Here is a 19,624-nt window from a genome sequence, read left to right as displayed (position 1 = left end):
ACGTGTACACGCTCGGACACACGTTCGCACCGCCGAGAACGTTTCACCACATCGCAATAAAACGAAGATAAATAATAGGGCCGTAAAGATTTCTGCCCGAACGTTGCAACACTCGCGCGCGCGAGACACCGAGCCAGGTATCCCGCGAACGAATTAAATTATGCAACGATTAAGGCGAGCATACGATTTCACCGTGCTTCCGCGTTTTGCCGCGGGAACCTTGGCGAATTTAACGGGCCATAGGTGTCGCTGTTTATCGGAGGATAACAATCGTGTGACCTGTGGAATCTAATAATTTTAGAATTGGCCAGACGTCGCAATTTCTGTGCCTCGTATTATACGAATGTAGGTGATTTATGTTTTTTATTGTGTTAATCCGTCGATGTATAACATTTAGAGAGAATTATTACGATTGTTATGTGTTGAAATGTATTTTTAAGATGTTTTTCAGTCGATGCTAGAACAGTTCTGACGGGTTTAAGTAATGGTAAATTAAGTAATAATAAGTAATAAGAAAGTAACAGTAAAGTAACGATAAAGTAATAATAAAGTAATAATAAAGTAATAATAAAGTAATAATAAAGTAATAATAAAGTAATAATAAAGTAATAATAAAGTAATAATAAAAGTAATAATAAAGTAATAATAAAGTAATAATAAGTAATAATGAAGTAATATTAACGTAATAATAAAGTAATAATAAAGTAACAATAATATTTAAGTAATTATAAATAACACAACCAAGTTTTAATAAAGTAATATTAACGTACTAATAAAGTAATATTAACGTAATAATAAAGTAATATTAAAGTAATAATAAAGTAATAATAAAGTAACAATAATATTTAAGTAATAATAAATAACATAACTATGTTTTCTAAAAAAACCGAAGAAATGCTCGCTGAAGATTTTCGTACAAATTACTTATTCAGATCATTTACGTTTTATACATATTTTTATATTTTTTAAATAAATCCAGAAACGAGGTTAGATTTTAGAACATGGCAATTTTTCTTTCAATATCATCTAAAGGTGATCAATTGGCAGGTCGTTGAATTCGTCTCGAATCCACCTACAACATTATAAAATTAAAGGTTATGTCTAGTTCCATTAAAAAATATAACGTTGATGAGCTTGCTCTTTCATCGAAAATCAACTTCTTTTCAAATTTAAACAATTGCAATTTCTTATCGGTTGAACACTAATTAAGTTTTCTGCCAGGTCATCGGAAGGGGTTGAAAAATCGTGGGGACTACAATAAATTCTCCCCAATTGTCCTTCACCTTATAAACAAAAATGGAGACAAAAATTGGAGGGACAAGGACAATAAAATTTTACAAAAGAAGGATTATGAATTTGCTCAAAAGATGCGAGGCAGTTATTTAAAAAAAAAAAAACAATTAAATAAAGATACATGGAATAATTGAATAAAGCTATTTCTTCGTATAAAAAAAATCTGCCACTTACGCGAATTCGTCGGCCAACCAAATAAAAGGAATCTAGTCGATTTGAAGGTTCAAAGCACACGTTTTTTTTTTTTTTATTAGAAATCAGCAATCAGAATACAAATTCTATGGGCCGATGTGATCGCTGGGGACTTGGTGTGTAGTCCGTTAATAGCATGATGAGGGCTTTCCCAATGAAAAGTCCTCCTGAACCTCATTTAAGGTCGATTGGCCATCTTCTTTTTAGTCTTCTGCTGTATTGTTGTTGTATGAGTGGCATAATTAGTGGATTTGTGTGTTCGCTTAATTTAGTGAAGTAAAGCACACGTTGAACGATCACAATTGAGCCGTTTATTTTGAAAGTGGCATAAGTCACTTTGTTTTTAAGTCGATATATTTAAGGGTTTGCGTTTTAACACGTTTCGAAATACGGATGCTAACTTCCGAGAAGATTTACTTGTATATTTGTTATCTCAGGATACTGATAATAATATAATAATAATAATTTCGTATAAACATTAATAAATCACCACTTTCAAAATAAACGGCTCAATTATTACAGGAACAAGATGATCGAGCACAAAAGGGGGCTGGACTTTCCGAGCATAGTGCGTGCAGGACAGCGTAATGGTATTACTGCTTTCGTTCTGAAAGCCGCAAAAACTGGACGGTGGCCGTAGCAGGTAAGCTTTCATCCATTCCGACCATCCTCTTCCTCTTGCTTACCTTTTTCTTGCGGTAGTCCGAGCTTCGTGCACGCAGGACCTTTAATTTTTCCAAGCCTGACAGCGAGAAACGAAAGACCTTCGACAGGGATAGAGCCACTCGGGGGAAACGCGGAGCCGCATGGAGCCACTTTCGTACGATTGTCGGGTCTGTCCGTGAGCGACAAATCATCGAGTCCAACGTCTGGCCGCATAGTAGGAAAAATCGGAGCTGCAACGTCCAACGGCAACCGTCTACGACTTCCAGATGAATGAAAGCGAGCCACGAAAGTTCTTTGTTCCGCGACTCGGCGACCGGTTCTTTCAGCAGTTTTGTAATCCTTCGGCAGTTCCCGTGGTTTATGCGTAAATCCCCCCCCCCCCCCCACCCTCTGAGAATTTATTGGCTCTGTTAATAGTGCCAATAATATTCGAGATATTATTTGATATTATTTGATAATAGAGACAAATATTCTAAACGCGTTCGACCGGTTTCCTCTTTTTACAAAATCAATCTTGACTTCTTTTTTCTTTTAATAACTTTTTTATTTCTGATTTTTCATATATGATGAACTGCTTTTTTTTGATATATTGGTCAGATTCTTGCAATTAAAATGATACCAAAGACGACGCGCTTTAGACAATGTCTTTTTATTAATGCCGCGTTCGACCGGCCCTCTCTCTTTACAAAATCAATCTTGACTTCTCTTTTCTTTCAATAATTCCTTTTCTTTTAATAACTTTTTTATTTCTGAGTTTTCATACATGATGAACTGGTTTTTTTTGATATATTAGTCAGATTCTTGCAATTAAAATGATACCAAACACGACACGCTTTAGACAATGTCTTTTTATTAATACCACGTTCAACCGGCCCCCTCTCTTTACAAAATCAATCTTGACTTCTCTTTTCTTTCAATAATTCTTTTCCTTTTAATAACTTTTTTATTTCTAATTTTTCATACATGATGAACTATTTTTCTTTTTTCTTGATATATTGGTCAAATTCTTGCAATTAAAATGATACCAAACACGACGCGCTTTAGACAATGTCTTTTTATTAATGCCGCGTTCAACCGGTTTCTTCTCTTTACAAAATCAATCTTGACTTCGCTTTTCTTTCAATAATTCTTTTTCTTTTAATAACTTCTCTATTTCTGATTTTTCATATACGATGAACTGTTTCTCTTTTTTTTTTAGATATATTGGTCAGACTCTTACAATTAAAATGATACCAAACACGATGCGCTTTAAACAATGTCTTTTTATTAATGCCGCGTTCAACCGGTTTCCTCTCTTTACAAAATCAATCTTGACTTCTCTTTTCTTTCAATAATTTTTTTTCTTTTAATAACTTTTTTATTTCTGATTTTTCATATACGATGATTTTTCTTTTTTTGATATATTGTGGTCGGATTCTTGCAATTAAAATGATAGCAAACACGACGCGCTTTAGACAATGTCTTTTTATTAATATCGCGTTCAACCGGTTTCCTCTCTTCACAAAATCAATCTTGACTTCGCTTTTCTTTCAATAATTCTTTTCCTTTTAATAACTTTTTTATTTCTAATTTTTCATACACGATGAACTGTTTTTTTTTATTTTTTGATATATTGGTCAGATTCTTGCAATTAAAATGATACCAAACACGACGCGCTTTAGACAATGTCTTTTTATTAATGCGCGTTTTTATGCCACGCGCGTGCTTCGTTATTAACCCTTTGCACTCGAAACCATTTTTAACTGTACATGTAAAATAATTTCTCCGACTTACAGTATTTCCATTTTATACGACAAAGTGCATTTTATGCATATGAAATTGCATCTTACGGTGACTCGTGTAACAGTTATACTTTTAACAATTTTTCAAATCTAAACTTTGTCGATATAAAAATGATCTTGGAACGCGATACGACAATTTTAATGGTGTCTCGGAGTCACCACTCGAGCGTAAAGGGTTAAATCGAGAGCTTCAATTTGAAAAATTTTCGTTCCATCGACACAACTGAGTGGTGTCGCCGAATTATTTCAAACATTGTGGCAATCGATTAATGGCAGTTTTTCCTTCAATGTCATCCGAAGGTCATCGTGTCCCAGGTCTTTGAATTCGTCGCGATGTCGGCTACGATACTGTGAAATTAAAATTACCTTGTTCCGTTTAAAAATATAACGGTGACCCTACTTTTCTATCGAAATCAATTCGTATTTAAATTTTAATTAAATTACAAAATAATTGCATTATCTTGTCGGTTAAACACCAATTAACTTCGATGGGAAACATTTTTGTTCGCGAGACCGTCGGAAGGGGCTGAAAAATCGTGACTAATTCGTGACATCGGCTACGATACAATGTAATTAAAATTACCTTGTTTTGTTTAAAAATATAACAATGATCTTATGTTTTAATCTAAAATCAATTCGTTTTGAAATTTAAACAATTGTAATATCTTGTCGGTTAAACACCAATTAACTTCGATGGGAAACATTTTTGTTCGCGAGACCGTCGGAATGGGCTGAAAAATCGTGACTAATTCGTGACGTTGGCTACGATACAATGTAATTAAAATTACCTTGTTTTGTTTAAAAATATAACGATGATCTTATGTTTTAATCTAAAATCAATTCGTTTTGAAATTTAAACAATTGTAATATCTTGTCGGTTAAACACCAATTAACTTCGATGGGAAACATTTTTGTTCGCGAGACCGTCGGAAGGGGTTGAAAAATCGTGGCTAATTCGTGACGTCGGCTACGATATAATGTAATTAAAATTACCTTGTTTTTTTTAAAAATATCACGATGATCTTATGTTTTAATCTAAAATCAATTCGTTTTGAAATTTAAACAATTGTAATATCTTGTCGGTTAAACACCAATTAACTTCGATGGGAAACATTTTTGTTCGCGAGACCGTCGGAAGGGGTTGAAAAATCGTGGCTAATTCGTGACGTCGGCTACGATACAATGTAATTAAAATTACCTTGTTTTGTTTAAAAATATAACAATGATCTTATGTTTTAATCTAAAATCAATTCGTTTTGAAATTTAAACAATTGTAATATCTTGTCGGTTAAATACTAATTAACTTCGATGGGAAACATTTTTGTTCGCGAGACCGTCGGAGGGGGCTGAAAAATCGTGGCTAATTCGTGACGTCGGCTACGATACAATGAAATGAAAATTACCTTGTTTCGTTTAAAAATATAACGGTGACCATATTTTTCTATCGAAATCAATTCGATTTTAAATTTGAATTAAATTACGAAACAATTGCAATATCTTGTCGGTTAAACACCAATTAACTTCGATGGGAAACATTTTTGTTCGCGAGGCCGTCGGAGGGGTCTGAAAAATCGTGGCTAATTCGTGACGTCACCCTGTATACATATAATACGCGTACACAATAAATATAATATTCAAGGCACAACATTACTTGATAATTCGAATGGACAGGTTCGACGGAAGCGAGATATCCGCGTGACAATATTACAGCTCGTGTAACAATATTTTTCGAGTGTGGGTGAACGCGTTGAATAAAAATGTTGGCGCAACTTCGGATACGTTTCGCGGGATCCGCTAATCGGATTCATGTCGATTCAAGCAGACCGAACGGGAAGGCCGCGATACATTTTACTTTTGCTCGAACAATAGCAAAATTTTATTCTCGGTGCGAATTAAAAATTTTACAATGAGAATGTTCCATCGGATTTTATTACAATTGTTCGCCGTCCTTTTTCCACCGGCCGTAACATTCGCGTCGCCTGTTTTTTTCGCACGCGATATCCGTTTTCGTTCGGCGTATTACATCCGAAAAGAATCTCAAAGACTATTAAAGTTTTCTTTCTCTCTCCGGCTTCGAGCCACCCCTTTGCAGTAATATCTTTTTCATCTAAGTAAAGTAAAGTAAAGGAAAGTCGGAAGAACAATCGAGTCGGAGGGAGCCCGGAGAGTTTTACCGGCAGTGAATTATGGAGCATGAACGAAATTACATTATCGATTATTAATTCTCCCGTGTAATTCTGTCCACCGTAAAGAGCGTTATTACCGAATACATTGTCCGCGGACCGCATTTGTCCGGGCTATAGTTGTTCTATTACTGTTCCAAAGTTATGTCGCTATGCTCCTTTAAACAGCTCGCGCGCGAGCGCGATGCATCAATTGCAGCGACGCGTGTGCGCATCTCCGATGTCTTTTCGATGCGCTTTAACGCTGGAGAGAGTGAGAGAGCTTTAAAGGGCTGGGAATTGTTTCGAAAATAATTGTTCGGAACTGTTGCGTATAAACGTTTCGATTAAAACAGTTTGCGGGAAGTCCTTTAACGCTGAACAAGCGACGCCGAAAATCGTTGCGTTGCGTCTGTTTCGGTTGCGGTTTCTGATTTGGTTTTCATATCGCTGTTGGAGAGGTCGCGTTTTTTAAATCGATATCGGTTTCGAAATAGTTCTAATATCCGCTCTTTTGTGTGTTCTATTTTTGCAGTGAAATCTAAGCTAAGCTTCCGCTCGATGATAACGAGGACCTACGAATGATGCGAAGAAACAGAGAGGAATATTAAGGAATATTATGTTTTAATGTGTGTAATTAATTATTGTTAATTATATTGTACTTTTATACTAAATACTTGGTAATATTTACGTCCTCATAGATGTGGAATGTTGCGAATGCTTAAAATATACATGGTGGTTCACCGAAACGTTTGCGTCTAAATATTTCTTGCAGAAGAATATTTCCTAAACATTGTTTATATAGAATTTGGATATTATATAATTATATATATAATTAATAATATTATATATATATGTATGTATATATATATATATTAATTATATATATTATATATTATACTATATAATTCTATATATTTCATATAGAATTTTATATAGAATTGGCACGAAAAAACGAATATAATCCATAAAGTAATTTTCTTTCAAGATATAAAGATTCGAACGATTTTATTTTTCTAGCATGACACTTTAAGTTGTCATTTTCGTGACTAATTGTAACAAGCAAGCATTCTAACTATAAAAAGCAAATGGCCAAGTTTTCCATTGTAGTTCATATTTGTGACCTTGAATGACCTTCATTTATAGGCCACTGTACACGTCTTGAAAGGCTTTATCGGAATGTGAATAAAAAAATAGGTCATCCCATTAAAGGAAACAAGTTTGACCTTCATATGTCCTCTAGGCCTCCACATATACAAAAATTATTAACATTATATAGTGAACCCTTTGAAATCAAACAACTATTGCTTGACGCTTTTTCTTCTGTTGTCAAAAACAAACGAGATATTCAGGTGTACAAGACCCACCCTGTATAAGAATATATGATTCCATTTAAAAAAGCGAAGGCGATCTTAAAATCTACGAAAATTTTCCAGCTGCAAGAAAATTATTACCGTCATATTATAGAGTTATATATATATATAGCTATATTAAATTAGCTACATTATTAATTATATTATAATATAAAAAATAGCTATATTAATTAGCTATATTAAAAAAAAAAATAGCTATATTAAAATACTTCTTTTAATAAAGTTTCTTCATATTTACAAGAATAACAGAAACATTCAAGTGCCATTCTTATAGAATCGCCTGGTATACTAATCTGCTGCTCGATAATAATTTAATAATAATAGAATAAAGTAATAATAATTTAATAATAATAATAATAAAATAACAAAAAATGTAGAATCGAGAAAGTAACAGCCATGACAGAAAAATATTCGACTAAAATCGCATAATCGTTTCCTAGAACTGAAATCGGATGTTTAACCAGATTTTAAGTTTCTCGGTTAAATTAATTTTTAACGATCTCAGAGAATCATTGAAATCTCAACTGTTATTTGCAAGCAACGTTCGTAAATTTTCTGACATCGTCGCAACAGCCGTAGATATGAAAAATCTGTTGAAAGTTGTTGACGCACATCGAGTTAATTACACGTATTACGTTCAAGGCTGTTGGGCAACCTTGAACCGTGTTCCCCTCTGTTCGCGAAGATATTGTTCGTCGACAGCTATCTAACTTTAATAGTACTCTCCAGAAAGCAGTGGCTAGCCTAAGTAACAATTAGGTCTTACCCATGGGTATCGAAATTCAGTTCATTATTGTTTTAGGCCTTTTGATTGCTTTTTAATTAGCAGGGGAATAGGAAGCGATGGAATAACGATTGCCGGCGATGATTGCATCAATTAATGTTGACTAATCGACGAATTATACTATATTATATATACTATATTATACTACTACTATATATTATACTAATATATACTTATATATGTACTTATATATGTAATATAATATAGTAGTATAGTATAAGTGTAGTATAATATAGTATATACTATATTATACTAATATATACTTATATATATAATATAGTATAGTAGTATAATATAGTATAATATAGTATAATATAGTATAATAATATAGTATAATATAGTATATAATATATATATATATATATATATATATATATAGTATATACTATATTATAGGTATTTGAAAAATTCACGAAAACAAGCAAAACAAAATTCTAAGATATATTTTTCCACAAAAATCATTTCCGTTCGCGTCGTTGCATAAATTAATATTTTATCAGGCCTTTGACAATATTTGCTCGTTTATAATATTTAAAACGACGAAAGACATTGCTTCGCGTTTCGTAATTTGATCAAGAGCAACAAATCTTTGTTAACTGGTGAACGGTGATGAATGTTGGTTAGAAATGAATTATGTCTTCGCGATCTCTGATTTCGAAATGTGCGCTCTTGCTTGCCAGAGTTGCAGTATTTCTTAGTAAACGTACACGAAGAAAGCAAAGATTTCCATCGGATATAGTATGTAATTATTGATGCGATTATTGATGATGTTGTTGATGTTCCACTTTCTTCATTCGCATACACGCCTAATGAAAACTAAATTTCCATAACGAACGAACAGCAAACATTGAATATTGCTTAATCTAATTTCTTCTCGTACGAAGTATACGATCTTGCAACAATCGCATCTTTCAACTTATAATTTACATCGCTTTAAAACTTTTAAAATTTTTATTAAGAAATATATTTTAACAGGTTCAGTAACGTTTCTTCTTTTAGACGCAAAAATTCACCTGTACTTGATGCTTTAAATATTGCAACAAAATTATTAACAGGTCAGCAAAAATTCGGCAAATTTTAACAATATATTTTCCCATTTGTTTACCTGAAAACATAAACGTATCAGAAGAGAAGGCATAATAAAATTCACAAAATTTACAAAATTTACAAAATTTGTTATTTTCGTTAGAACAATGACAAACATGATTGCAACACCAAATTCGATTCATTGTAATATAGGACCATCAATTAATCAACAATCCAGTCGTCAGCTAAATCATATTAATTCAATTTTAACTAATACATAATGAAATAATCTCAAAGTCTTCGTAATTTGTACTCCTTTGATTCGAATATCTGAAAAGACAAAGGTACGTTTTGCGATTATTTCTTTCATAATTTTGTTGCCACGTTGTTAGTGAAAGTACTGAATGAAAACCATGCGCGTGGATCGTCGATCAGCTTCGAACAGCTTCGTGCACCGAAAGAACGTACGTGTATATGCACTTATATCGGTATCTCGTCTGCTCGCTAAATAGAACCATTCGTCGAGCATTAAACCTATCTGGCGTTACATTGCCGACAAGTTTGGCAACTGTTTTCAGCGAGGTATCGATCACGAAGTTCGACCTGGCACGCTGAAGCTATATGCGGCGAGGAACAATGCGGTAAAAGATTCATTCGGAACCGCGGAAATTTGAGAAAACGCCGCTGTCAACGTGAAACGTTCGCGACATTATTAACCAAGGATATTTTCAGTTGCCGGTGATTCGCGTTTTTCATTGTCCGTGCATGTCCGACGTATGCTCCTGATAAATGCACGAAGAGAACTTTAAATAACTAGCACTTGTTCTATAATATTCAGATATTTACAACGCAAGACTTTTTAATAAATCCTATTGCATCGAATTTTAATAATTTCTCTTTCGATAAATAATTGCTTCTCTGATAGAGCACGATCATTGAGAATTCATTAACAGACTTACAGTAATTATACAGGGTTGTTCAAAATAGATTATAGGAAGTTTTTTTTAAAATACGAAACAAGCTATTTTATTGGCTAATTTATTGGCTTTTCTATTCAATTATTAAGTATCATCTATGATCATTATATGATATTATACAAGGTGTCCCAGGTTTCAATGTTCAAACTTTGTCAGTATATTCTATGGCACAAAGTAAGAAAAAAATGTTATGTAAACATAGGTCATATAGAGCTTTATTAAGAAGTTATAAAAAAAATTCAGAATCGGAATAGTAATCGACTAAAAAAAAGATAAAAAATAAAAAAAAATCTTCGATCGATGTCAATCGTGTATTGTCAACAATGGTTATTAATACATTTCGAAATGTATTAATAAACACAGCTTACATAAGCACACGGCATGTGCTGATCTATTCGAGCCAATGTGCTCGCAGTAACAGCAAATTGATTACTATTCCTATTCTGAATTTTTGTTATAATCTACGTTTATATTATATAATATAATAGATAATAATTATTAATAAAAATATTATATAATAATTAATTATTAATAAATATTATATATATATCCTATTCTGAATTTTTGTTATAACTTCTTAATAAAGCTCTATACGACCTATGTTTGCATAACATTTTTTTCTTACTTTGTGCCATAGAATACACTAACAAAGTTTGAACATTAAAACCTGGGACACCCTGTATATGAAGATTGATATTGTATGACCATATATGACCACCATGACCACCATGGCCATACTATTAATGTCCGGCCATTTACAGACATCAATGCGAATATCAGAATTTTCAACTACGTTTCGGCATATTTGCTCGTTTAATTCGCTAATTTGAAATTCTCGACTTGTCGCGAAGCAAACACGGCGTTCGACAGATAAATATAAAAATATATAAATATAAAATAACCCTGCATCTTGTTTAAATAAACCCTAAGCTATTCGCCAGATCTAATAATAACGTAGAACTTTCTTAAAAATTGCGTCGACACGATTAAACCGAACATTTCACTTTCGTTTGCACAATTATACTTTTTCACGAAACAAAGTAACGCACAACTTGAAAACTTTCATCACAATTTTCATCAGAATTTTCCGTGAAATATTGAAATATCAAGTGATCACAGATTTCGAAGCTACGATGACCACAAACAAGTTAAAACATCGAATGCAATTTTCTTCGATCCGAGGACCGGAACGGACACATGTCGAATTTAATCGTCGCATTTCACTTTCGTCGATGTAAATTGTCGTCGCGTCGGGCTTTAAGCAAGACAAGACGATTGAATTTATCACGGTAACGTCCGACACACGTTAATAACGCCTACTTGTAGGTTAATGGAACGGCAAGTACAACTTCTCACCTGTCTGTCGCGCTAAAGACGCGTTACGACACACACGGCGTACGGTTAAATCTCAATTCAGCCGGAGTGATTACTTAATTAATTCATCGGCGCCGGCCGAGGCGCTTTCATCCGGTATCTAGATAAAACCGACGCACCGCGGTGCATTTTAATTACGATTCGATGCCACGGAACGGAAGAGATAATGTATTACGTATAATAAATCAAAAGAGCATAACTGTACGCGAATCGCATTTTCTACGTGACAGATAACGCGATGAATTTGAACGCCGGACGTTTCTTAACGATTCAATGAAAAACTCGTCGGGATTAATATTGGGTTGTCCGGAAAGTTCGTGCCGATTTTCGGTGGGTAGCGTGAGAGACCTGATCGAATATATCGCAATTATTGAATGTTGCGTCCAGAGACAAGGGCCATAAAAAGGTCCCACCATTGGGGAAACCCTCTCAGGCCCCAACAAGGGTCAAGGCAGACACCCCCCTCCAAGGGGTGATTCGTGCCTTGACCAATAATAAACAATCTACCCCCATCCACGGTGCTCTTCCACGATTTTCCAGCGTTGGAAGAGCATTCTTCCACCAGCGCTCGCAGAGAGCGCAACACAAAAAATAAAGTTCTCTAAGACTACTAGAGACCCTTCCACGTCATTAGTTTGCCGTAGGAAGCGCGAATCGAGCGTACAATAGTTCGGTCGCGCATGTACGTTAGGCGACTAACCGAACGTACGGACAAAACATTGAAAACAAATGACATTTATTGCGAATCTGGCCACCGCGGAGGTGGCGCAGATATGTTTCCTCGCCAGATCTGGCATACACAAGAAATTTAGTACCCACCCCCCGACGGAACACCTACGAGGGGTCCGAACGTGGGTAAATCGCCGCCTTCGCTCATCGTTCATTAGGCTGGGTACGGAAGACCCAGTCTTAACTCCGCGTCCGTGTAAAGGAGTTTTGTGGTTTGCTTTGCCCCCAAAGTGCCACACGACAGCAATTGTACAGCGTGTCAGGCTAGGGGGCAGAAAACAAATGACACGTGTACATATTCTAAAAGAGATAACTTCAGCCACATTTGGAAAAAAGTTTGGTTACGATTCGTTAATTTTTATCAGTTTCGTACGCCTTAGAATGCGGTGGCAAATAAAGTGCATTACAGGCATTTAATGCTTTTCTTTTTCCGAAAGGGCCAAAATGCCACACAAGCGGCAAATAAGATACGCGCTGTTTATGGCGAGGATGCTGTAGCCGAAAGAACTGTGCGGAAGTGGTTTGCTCGGTTTCAAGCTGGAAATTTCGACCTTGAAGATCAAGAACGCCCAGGTAGACCGTCCACCACAGACGAAGATACGATTAGAACAGAAATCGAGAATAACCCACGCTCAACATTACGTCAATTAGCAGGAATGCCGAATAAATCAAAATCAACCGTCCACGATCGTATTGTGAAGCTTGGCTGTGTAAAATCGGCACGAACTTTTCGGACAGCCCAATAGAAAAAGAGCTAATTTTCAGAGACGTTTGGGAGATCGCCGTTGATCGAGAACAATCGATTAGCGAACTAAGGCGAAGTGGAAATTGCGAAAATGAAGTTTCTATTAACCCTTTCGATACTACGAGCCACTATAGTGGCCCTCCATAAGATGCCATCGAGGTACTACGAGCCACTATAGTGGCTTTCCATAAGATGCCATCGAGATACTAAGAGCCACTATAGTGGCCTTCCATAAGATACCATCGAGGTACTAAGGGCCACTATAGTGGCCTTCCATAAGATACCATCGAGGTACTAAGGGCCACTATAGTGGCCTTCCATAAGATACCATCGAGGTACTAAGGGCCACTATAGTGGCCTTCCATAAGATACCATCGAGGTACTAAGGGCCACTATAGTGGCCTTCCATAAGATACCATCGAGGTACTAAGGGCCACTATAGTGGCCTTCCATAAGATGCCATCCAGGTACTACAGGCCACTATCGTTTGTAGCGAATAAAGTCAGTGCTTACTGCAGAAAGCTAATTCACCTTATTTTTCTCTCAACAACGGATAAATAGATATGCCTTATTTTTTTCAATTTTGTTTAACTTCATTTGGATTAACCCTTTTGCTACGGGCGGGTTCTCCGCTGCGGTACCCCCGCAACGATCGGCGTCTTGTAGCGTGCAGCGATGTCGCAGCGCGCCGTCCAGCAGAAGTACCGCGGCGGAAAATCCGCCCGTGGCGAAAGGGTTAAATCTATTGTCAACGCATGCTACATCGTACCGTATAAATAAATATACGAAGTGTGTCGGCAATTTTTTTACGCGGTACGTACATATTTAATATCTGCGATGAAACAAATGGACGCGCGAAATGTGCTCTTTATAAATAAAAGAAAAATTCTCTCGCCGTAATAACGGCGCGTGCGGAGCTCGTTAAAACGACGGGAAATATTGCAAAGGCTATTTAAAGGATTCGGCGGTAGACGGTTCGTTTGAAATAACACATGTGAACGCGGGACAAAATTTTCGGCGAGCACGACATTTTTATTTCAATAGATCGCGGCGCATGAATCGAATATCGGACTTCGGTTAGATTGCATAATTTTTGTTTAGTCTATAAACTTCGTTCCGTGCGTTTCCTTCGGATGCATAAATCTTCTATTCTGCGGCGCAACCGATGCAATTTCGAAATTATTGACGCACCGCGTTTCTTTCTTTTTTTTTTACGCAACCACAGATATTATTTCACTTGTGGGAAGCTGCTGGTGCAACGTGTCGTATCTACAACATATAGATATGCTTATCGAACGCAACATTCTCAGAAATATTATTTCAAGCGACGTGCTATTTCATTTCACAGTTATTTTCATATCACCGGTCAATACGAAAAAAACGCTATTTGAAATATCTTTTTTGAAATAACGTGTTACTTTATTTCACAATTATTTGAAATCGATATTTGGGACAATTGTGAAATTCTATAATTGGAAATTATATAATTAAAATTATATAATATTATATATAAAATTATATATTATATATTATATAATTAAAATTATATAATATTATATATAAAATTATATATTATATATTATATAATTAAAATTATATAATTATATAATATTATATATTATATATTATATATTATATATTATATATTATATAATTAAAATTATATAATTATATAATATTATATATTATATATTATATAATTAAAATTATATAATTATATAATATTATAATTATATAAAATTACATATTATATAATTAAAATTATATAATTCTAATTGTCAGCTTCGAGACTGATCTATAAGCACCGAAATCCTCGTCGATGTCATTTCTGGGATATAAAACTGCAGATCGGTCTATGTCGAATGATTGTTCGACAGTAAAAAACATTTTTCTAAAGGATGTCGTACCTCGCCGCGATTATTTTCTTCCGCGACGCCCGGACAAACACCTCTTAAGGATGAACTTTTCGAGGAGAAAGAATGTGTGTGTGTGTGTGCTTTTCCTCGCAGCATATCGCTGCAATGATTTCTTAAAATAGAATCTCCTCGCTGCATATTATTTTAATGATTTCTTAAAAAATTTCTTAAAACGAGATCTTTCACGAATCCTTTATGATCTTTAATATGAAATTAATTATTTTAAATAGTTCGTGTTCATCTTAATTTTGAATAAAATTTGCCAATACTGCATTTTCAACTTGCTAAGATTATAGAAGATAAGATGAAATTAATTTTTAATTATGATATTATTTTTATGGCATTATTATCATATGGCATTGTTATACAGCATAATTTCAATAAATTATTTTGAACACGACTAGATTTTCTTACATGGTGCCGGCGTCCAAGGATCAATAAATAAACCTGAGAATGGTCATAAACATTGATAATTCTATAATTGTGGAAATTGTTCACTATCCGAGAATTTCTATTTGATAATAAATGAAAAACTGCGTTACTTTGTATTTATTTATTCTATTTAGATCCCACCTACGTTCTCCATTTGTTTTTACTGCATGAAAGACCATTTTATAACCTTAAAACGCGAGTACAGTAATTTCTCTCTAATTCGCGCTCAGATTGCGCGCAAGAATGGACAATTTGGGGAGAGGTGACACGATTATTATATACAGATTGTACCATAATTATGATAACACCCGGAAATTTTATTTATGATTCCTGAGGTCATTTTAAGTAACTTTTTCCTTAGCGAAAATGCAATCCGCGGCTTCGTTCACGAGTTATTCACGAAAAACGCTGACCAATGGGAGATCGAGTACGGCCCGCCCTCGCGACTACTGCCGTTACGTCAGACGGTCAGCGCGTCGCGGTACTGGCCGCAAGAGAAGAGCTCCAGCTGATCTCGTCTCTCATTGGTCAGCGTTTTTCGTTAATAACTCGCAAACGAAGCCGCGGATTGAATTTTCGCTAAGGAAAAAGTTGCTCCAAATGACCTGAGGAATCATTTCTCGCTTGCACAATAATTTTGGGACATCCTGTATATTGACAAGAATTTAATTTTGTATACAATTAGTATATATATTTACTATATATTATTATTATTAATAATTTATATATTATATTATACTATATATTATATATTATAATATATATAGCATATATATATATATACTAATTGTATACAAAATTAAATTCTTGTCAATATACAGGATGTCCCAAAATTATTGTGCAAGCGAGAAATGATATATATGCGACGATCGTTGACAATCGGTAACTATAAAAGGCAAATAAGTCTCGAAGTGGTCGCAAGGCTCGAACAATCGCGTCACCTCTTCCGAAATCGCCGATCCATGCGCGCGTATAGTAAATAATAAGTGCACGAGATCGGAAACTCTTCGCCAGAGATTGCGTACAACGAACTGATTACAGCCGGCAGTAATTTTGCGTAGCTCACGGTCCACCGGTAACAAGTGTAGCAGCGACGCGACGGCGGCGTTAACACACCTAACGCTCTGTAACATTATAATAAACGCGCGTATGCAGGCGCGCGACGCGTAACGCGCGCCTGTTTCCTCGGAACATTTCGTAACTGGAGCAGCGCCGCGGCTCTCTCTCCGTTTTGCCTCTAGAATCGATCGCCGCTAAGAGATAGCAGAACCAGCGAAATACTGTAAATGAATAGGGTCCCACATTTCAGGGTCTCGAAGGGGTATCGGTGTGTGGCGCAGACTGCATTGGATCGCGTGCCTGCCCTGAACAGAAGATCCTGCGAGGGCGAACCAGGCGGTCTGGCTCCTGCGTGGTCGAAGGACACGACCGTTAGGTTGGGTATTACCCAGTGCAGATAGGCTAAAACGAGCCAAGTGGTTCTTTCGTGGCGGGCAGGCCACGCGAGGACGTGATCCTTTAGAAATTTGACGTCGGTTTGTCATTCGACTTTTCTTCCTCTCGTTTACTCGAACCGCGTTGCAACGCCGGGAGATTAGTAGAAAATACGTTGCGAACGTTCGAGCCTGATTTCGGTGGACGCCATTCAATTATTTATTTGGCAGCGATCATGTGTCGAGGCTCAATTTGTTAGTGGCTCGCGAAAGTATTCGAGCACATTACAAGAAAATAAATTCTAAAATTGGACCAAATGATTTGAACTGTTTCACATGACAGACAGATTCAAATGACAGTTTGCTAGACGATGAATGAAAAGATTTTTGCGAAAGTTGCAATTAGTTGTAAATGTTTAAAAAAATAAACTCATCCTTTATTAAACTTCTTTGTCTGCTCTTAGATTTTTGGTTGTAATTGTTGTTACAATTGTTAATTGTTGTTACAATTTGCAACTTTAAAAATAAACCGCAAGGCTCGAATAATCGCATCTCCTCTTCCCAAATTGTCCATTTTTACGCGCAATCCGAGCGTCAGTTAGAGAGACATTATTGTAGACCATAAGAGAGAACATGACACCAGACATCAGGTTCAATGACCTATTGTTAACACAAACAGTTTGCAGCTTTTATTTCACAAATCGTTAAATTTACAACTATGATATGCATTCATTCGCCTAAGAACCGAAATGAGACAATTTTTAGAGCTTTGCTCCTCGTTTATTATAGTTACCGATTGTCGACAGTTAATAAAAACGAGCCGCAACGCTCGAATAATCGTATCTCCTCTTCCCAAATTGTCCATTTTTGCGCGCAATCCGAGCGTCAATTAGGGAGACATTACTGCACAGTAATGCGGCTCGTTTTTATAATTGTGGACAATTTGTAACTATAAAAATAAACCGCAAGGCTCGAATAATCGCATCTCCTCTTCCCAAATTGTCCACTTTTGTGCGCAATCCGAGCGCCAGTTAGAGAGACAATACTGTACAATAATGCGGCTCGTTTTTATAATTGTGGACAATTTATAACTATAAAAATAAACCGCAAGGCTCGAATAATCGCATCTCCTCTTCCCAAATTGTCCACTTTTGCGCGCAATCCGAGCGCCAGTTAGAGAGACAATACTGTAGTTCGTTGTGCGCGCGTAAAGATCGGAGTTTCTACGACGATTCGAAATGATTCCGTTGAATCCAGCGCGTCCACCTCGTTTGGAAAGAGCTGTACACGCATCGGCGATCGGCGGAACGCATTCACGCATGCCGTTTTCTGCGGGAGCAGCCGAACGGAGATAGAGATACGAGAGACAGAGAGGCGCCGCCGCGCCGCGGTTGCATCGAGCACGCAACATTAGCTATTCAAACGCAGCCCCGGAGTGTTCCGAGCCGGAGCCAGATGGATTTTTCGTTTTTAAAGATAGGCCTCCTATACCTGCGCGGCCTCGGGCGATCGCTCTAAACGCTCGGACTGTCTCAAAATCGCGCACGATCATCGCTCTTTCATATTCACCGGCTATTCCGGCAATTTCGGTCTCGGCAAAATCGACCTCCTTGTTCTTCGTGATCCTGAAAATCGACGATCGATCGTTCGCAGCAAATAAGGAAACCAGCATTTACGTGAGCACAACGTTCTCCTGTGCGCAGCGGTACAATCGATGAAACGGGGGAACACGAGTTGCCGACGAAGAATTGAAAACGAAGCAGAGAGAATCGCCGTTCTCGGTTGAAAATGTTTTATCAATCAATTCGCCACATTTCAGGGTATTTTCAAGTATTCGAAACATCGCGTGCTTTTTTTCACTACCATTTAAACGAAGCTAGAACATTCTGTATACTTTATACAGTTCCAAATGTAATACATTTTCAAAAATTTAAAAACGATTCTATTAATTTCAAGCTTCGTTCGTTGGATGTTCACAAATGCTAGGACAATTCAACTAAGGAGGATAATGCGTAGTGACCTTGATTGACCTTCATTGACAGGTCATTGTATTCGTCTCGAAAGGCTCTATCAGAATGTGAATAAAAAATTAGGTCATCCCATTTAAAAAATCAAGTTTGACCTTCGAATGTCCTCTACGGCTCCACCCAAAAAAAGATTATTGACATTATATAATGAACCCTTTGAAATCGAACAACTTTTGTCTGACACTTTTTCTTCTATTATCAAAAACAAGCGAGTTATTCAGGTGCCTCTTTTCAAACAGCCGACCCTGTACAGCAAAAATGAATTAGAATTATTCCAAAGACTTCGATCGGAGCATCAGTCGGTAAAATGATCCAGAAAAGAGCGGAACGAACGTAAATTAGAACATTGACGCAAGCCGGAAACTGGCGAACCGTTCGTCTTGAAACCGGGCCCGGCTAGGCTCGCGATAAAATAATAAGAGCGTCGCGCGTAACGGACCGGCTGAAACCGAACGTTTGTTAATCGTGCCGGTGATTATACAGCATTTAAATATTTGCCAATAGCTCGGCTGTCCGTCCCGTTTCCTCCATTCCACACCCCTTCTAACGTTGTAAATGTTCGTCGGGGAACCGTAACCGCGCGTATATTTCACCGGCCACGGACAACTTAATTATTTCCACAAAAGCTCGCGCGCTCGCTATTCAATTAAGCCTATTACCGCGATCCATTCGATTATTTGTTTTATACACTATTCTAATTGTGTAACGCGTAAT

The 19,624-nt window shown here is 36.3% G+C and overlaps 1 long non-coding RNA gene across 1 annotated transcript; it reads left to right on the top strand.

Annotated features, from left to right (window-relative positions):
• The first annotated feature begins 986 nt into the window (after positions 1-986).
• On the top strand, positions 987-6,768 carry LOC117223923 (uncharacterized). The gene is made up of 2 exons (XR_004491043.2): positions 987-2,128; positions 6,630-6,768. It is a non-coding gene; the product is annotated as an uncharacterized LOC117223923 (long non-coding RNA).
• The last annotated feature ends 12,856 nt before the right edge of the window (positions 6,769-19,624 follow it).

Source organism: Megalopta genalis, chromosome 6, assembly GCF_051020955.1.
Source record: "Megalopta genalis isolate 19385.01 chromosome 6, iyMegGena1_principal, whole genome shotgun sequence".
NCBI classification, from domain to species: domain Eukaryota; kingdom Metazoa; phylum Arthropoda; class Insecta; order Hymenoptera; family Halictidae; genus Megalopta; species Megalopta genalis.
This window is presented reverse-complemented; position numbering and strand designations above follow the sequence as displayed.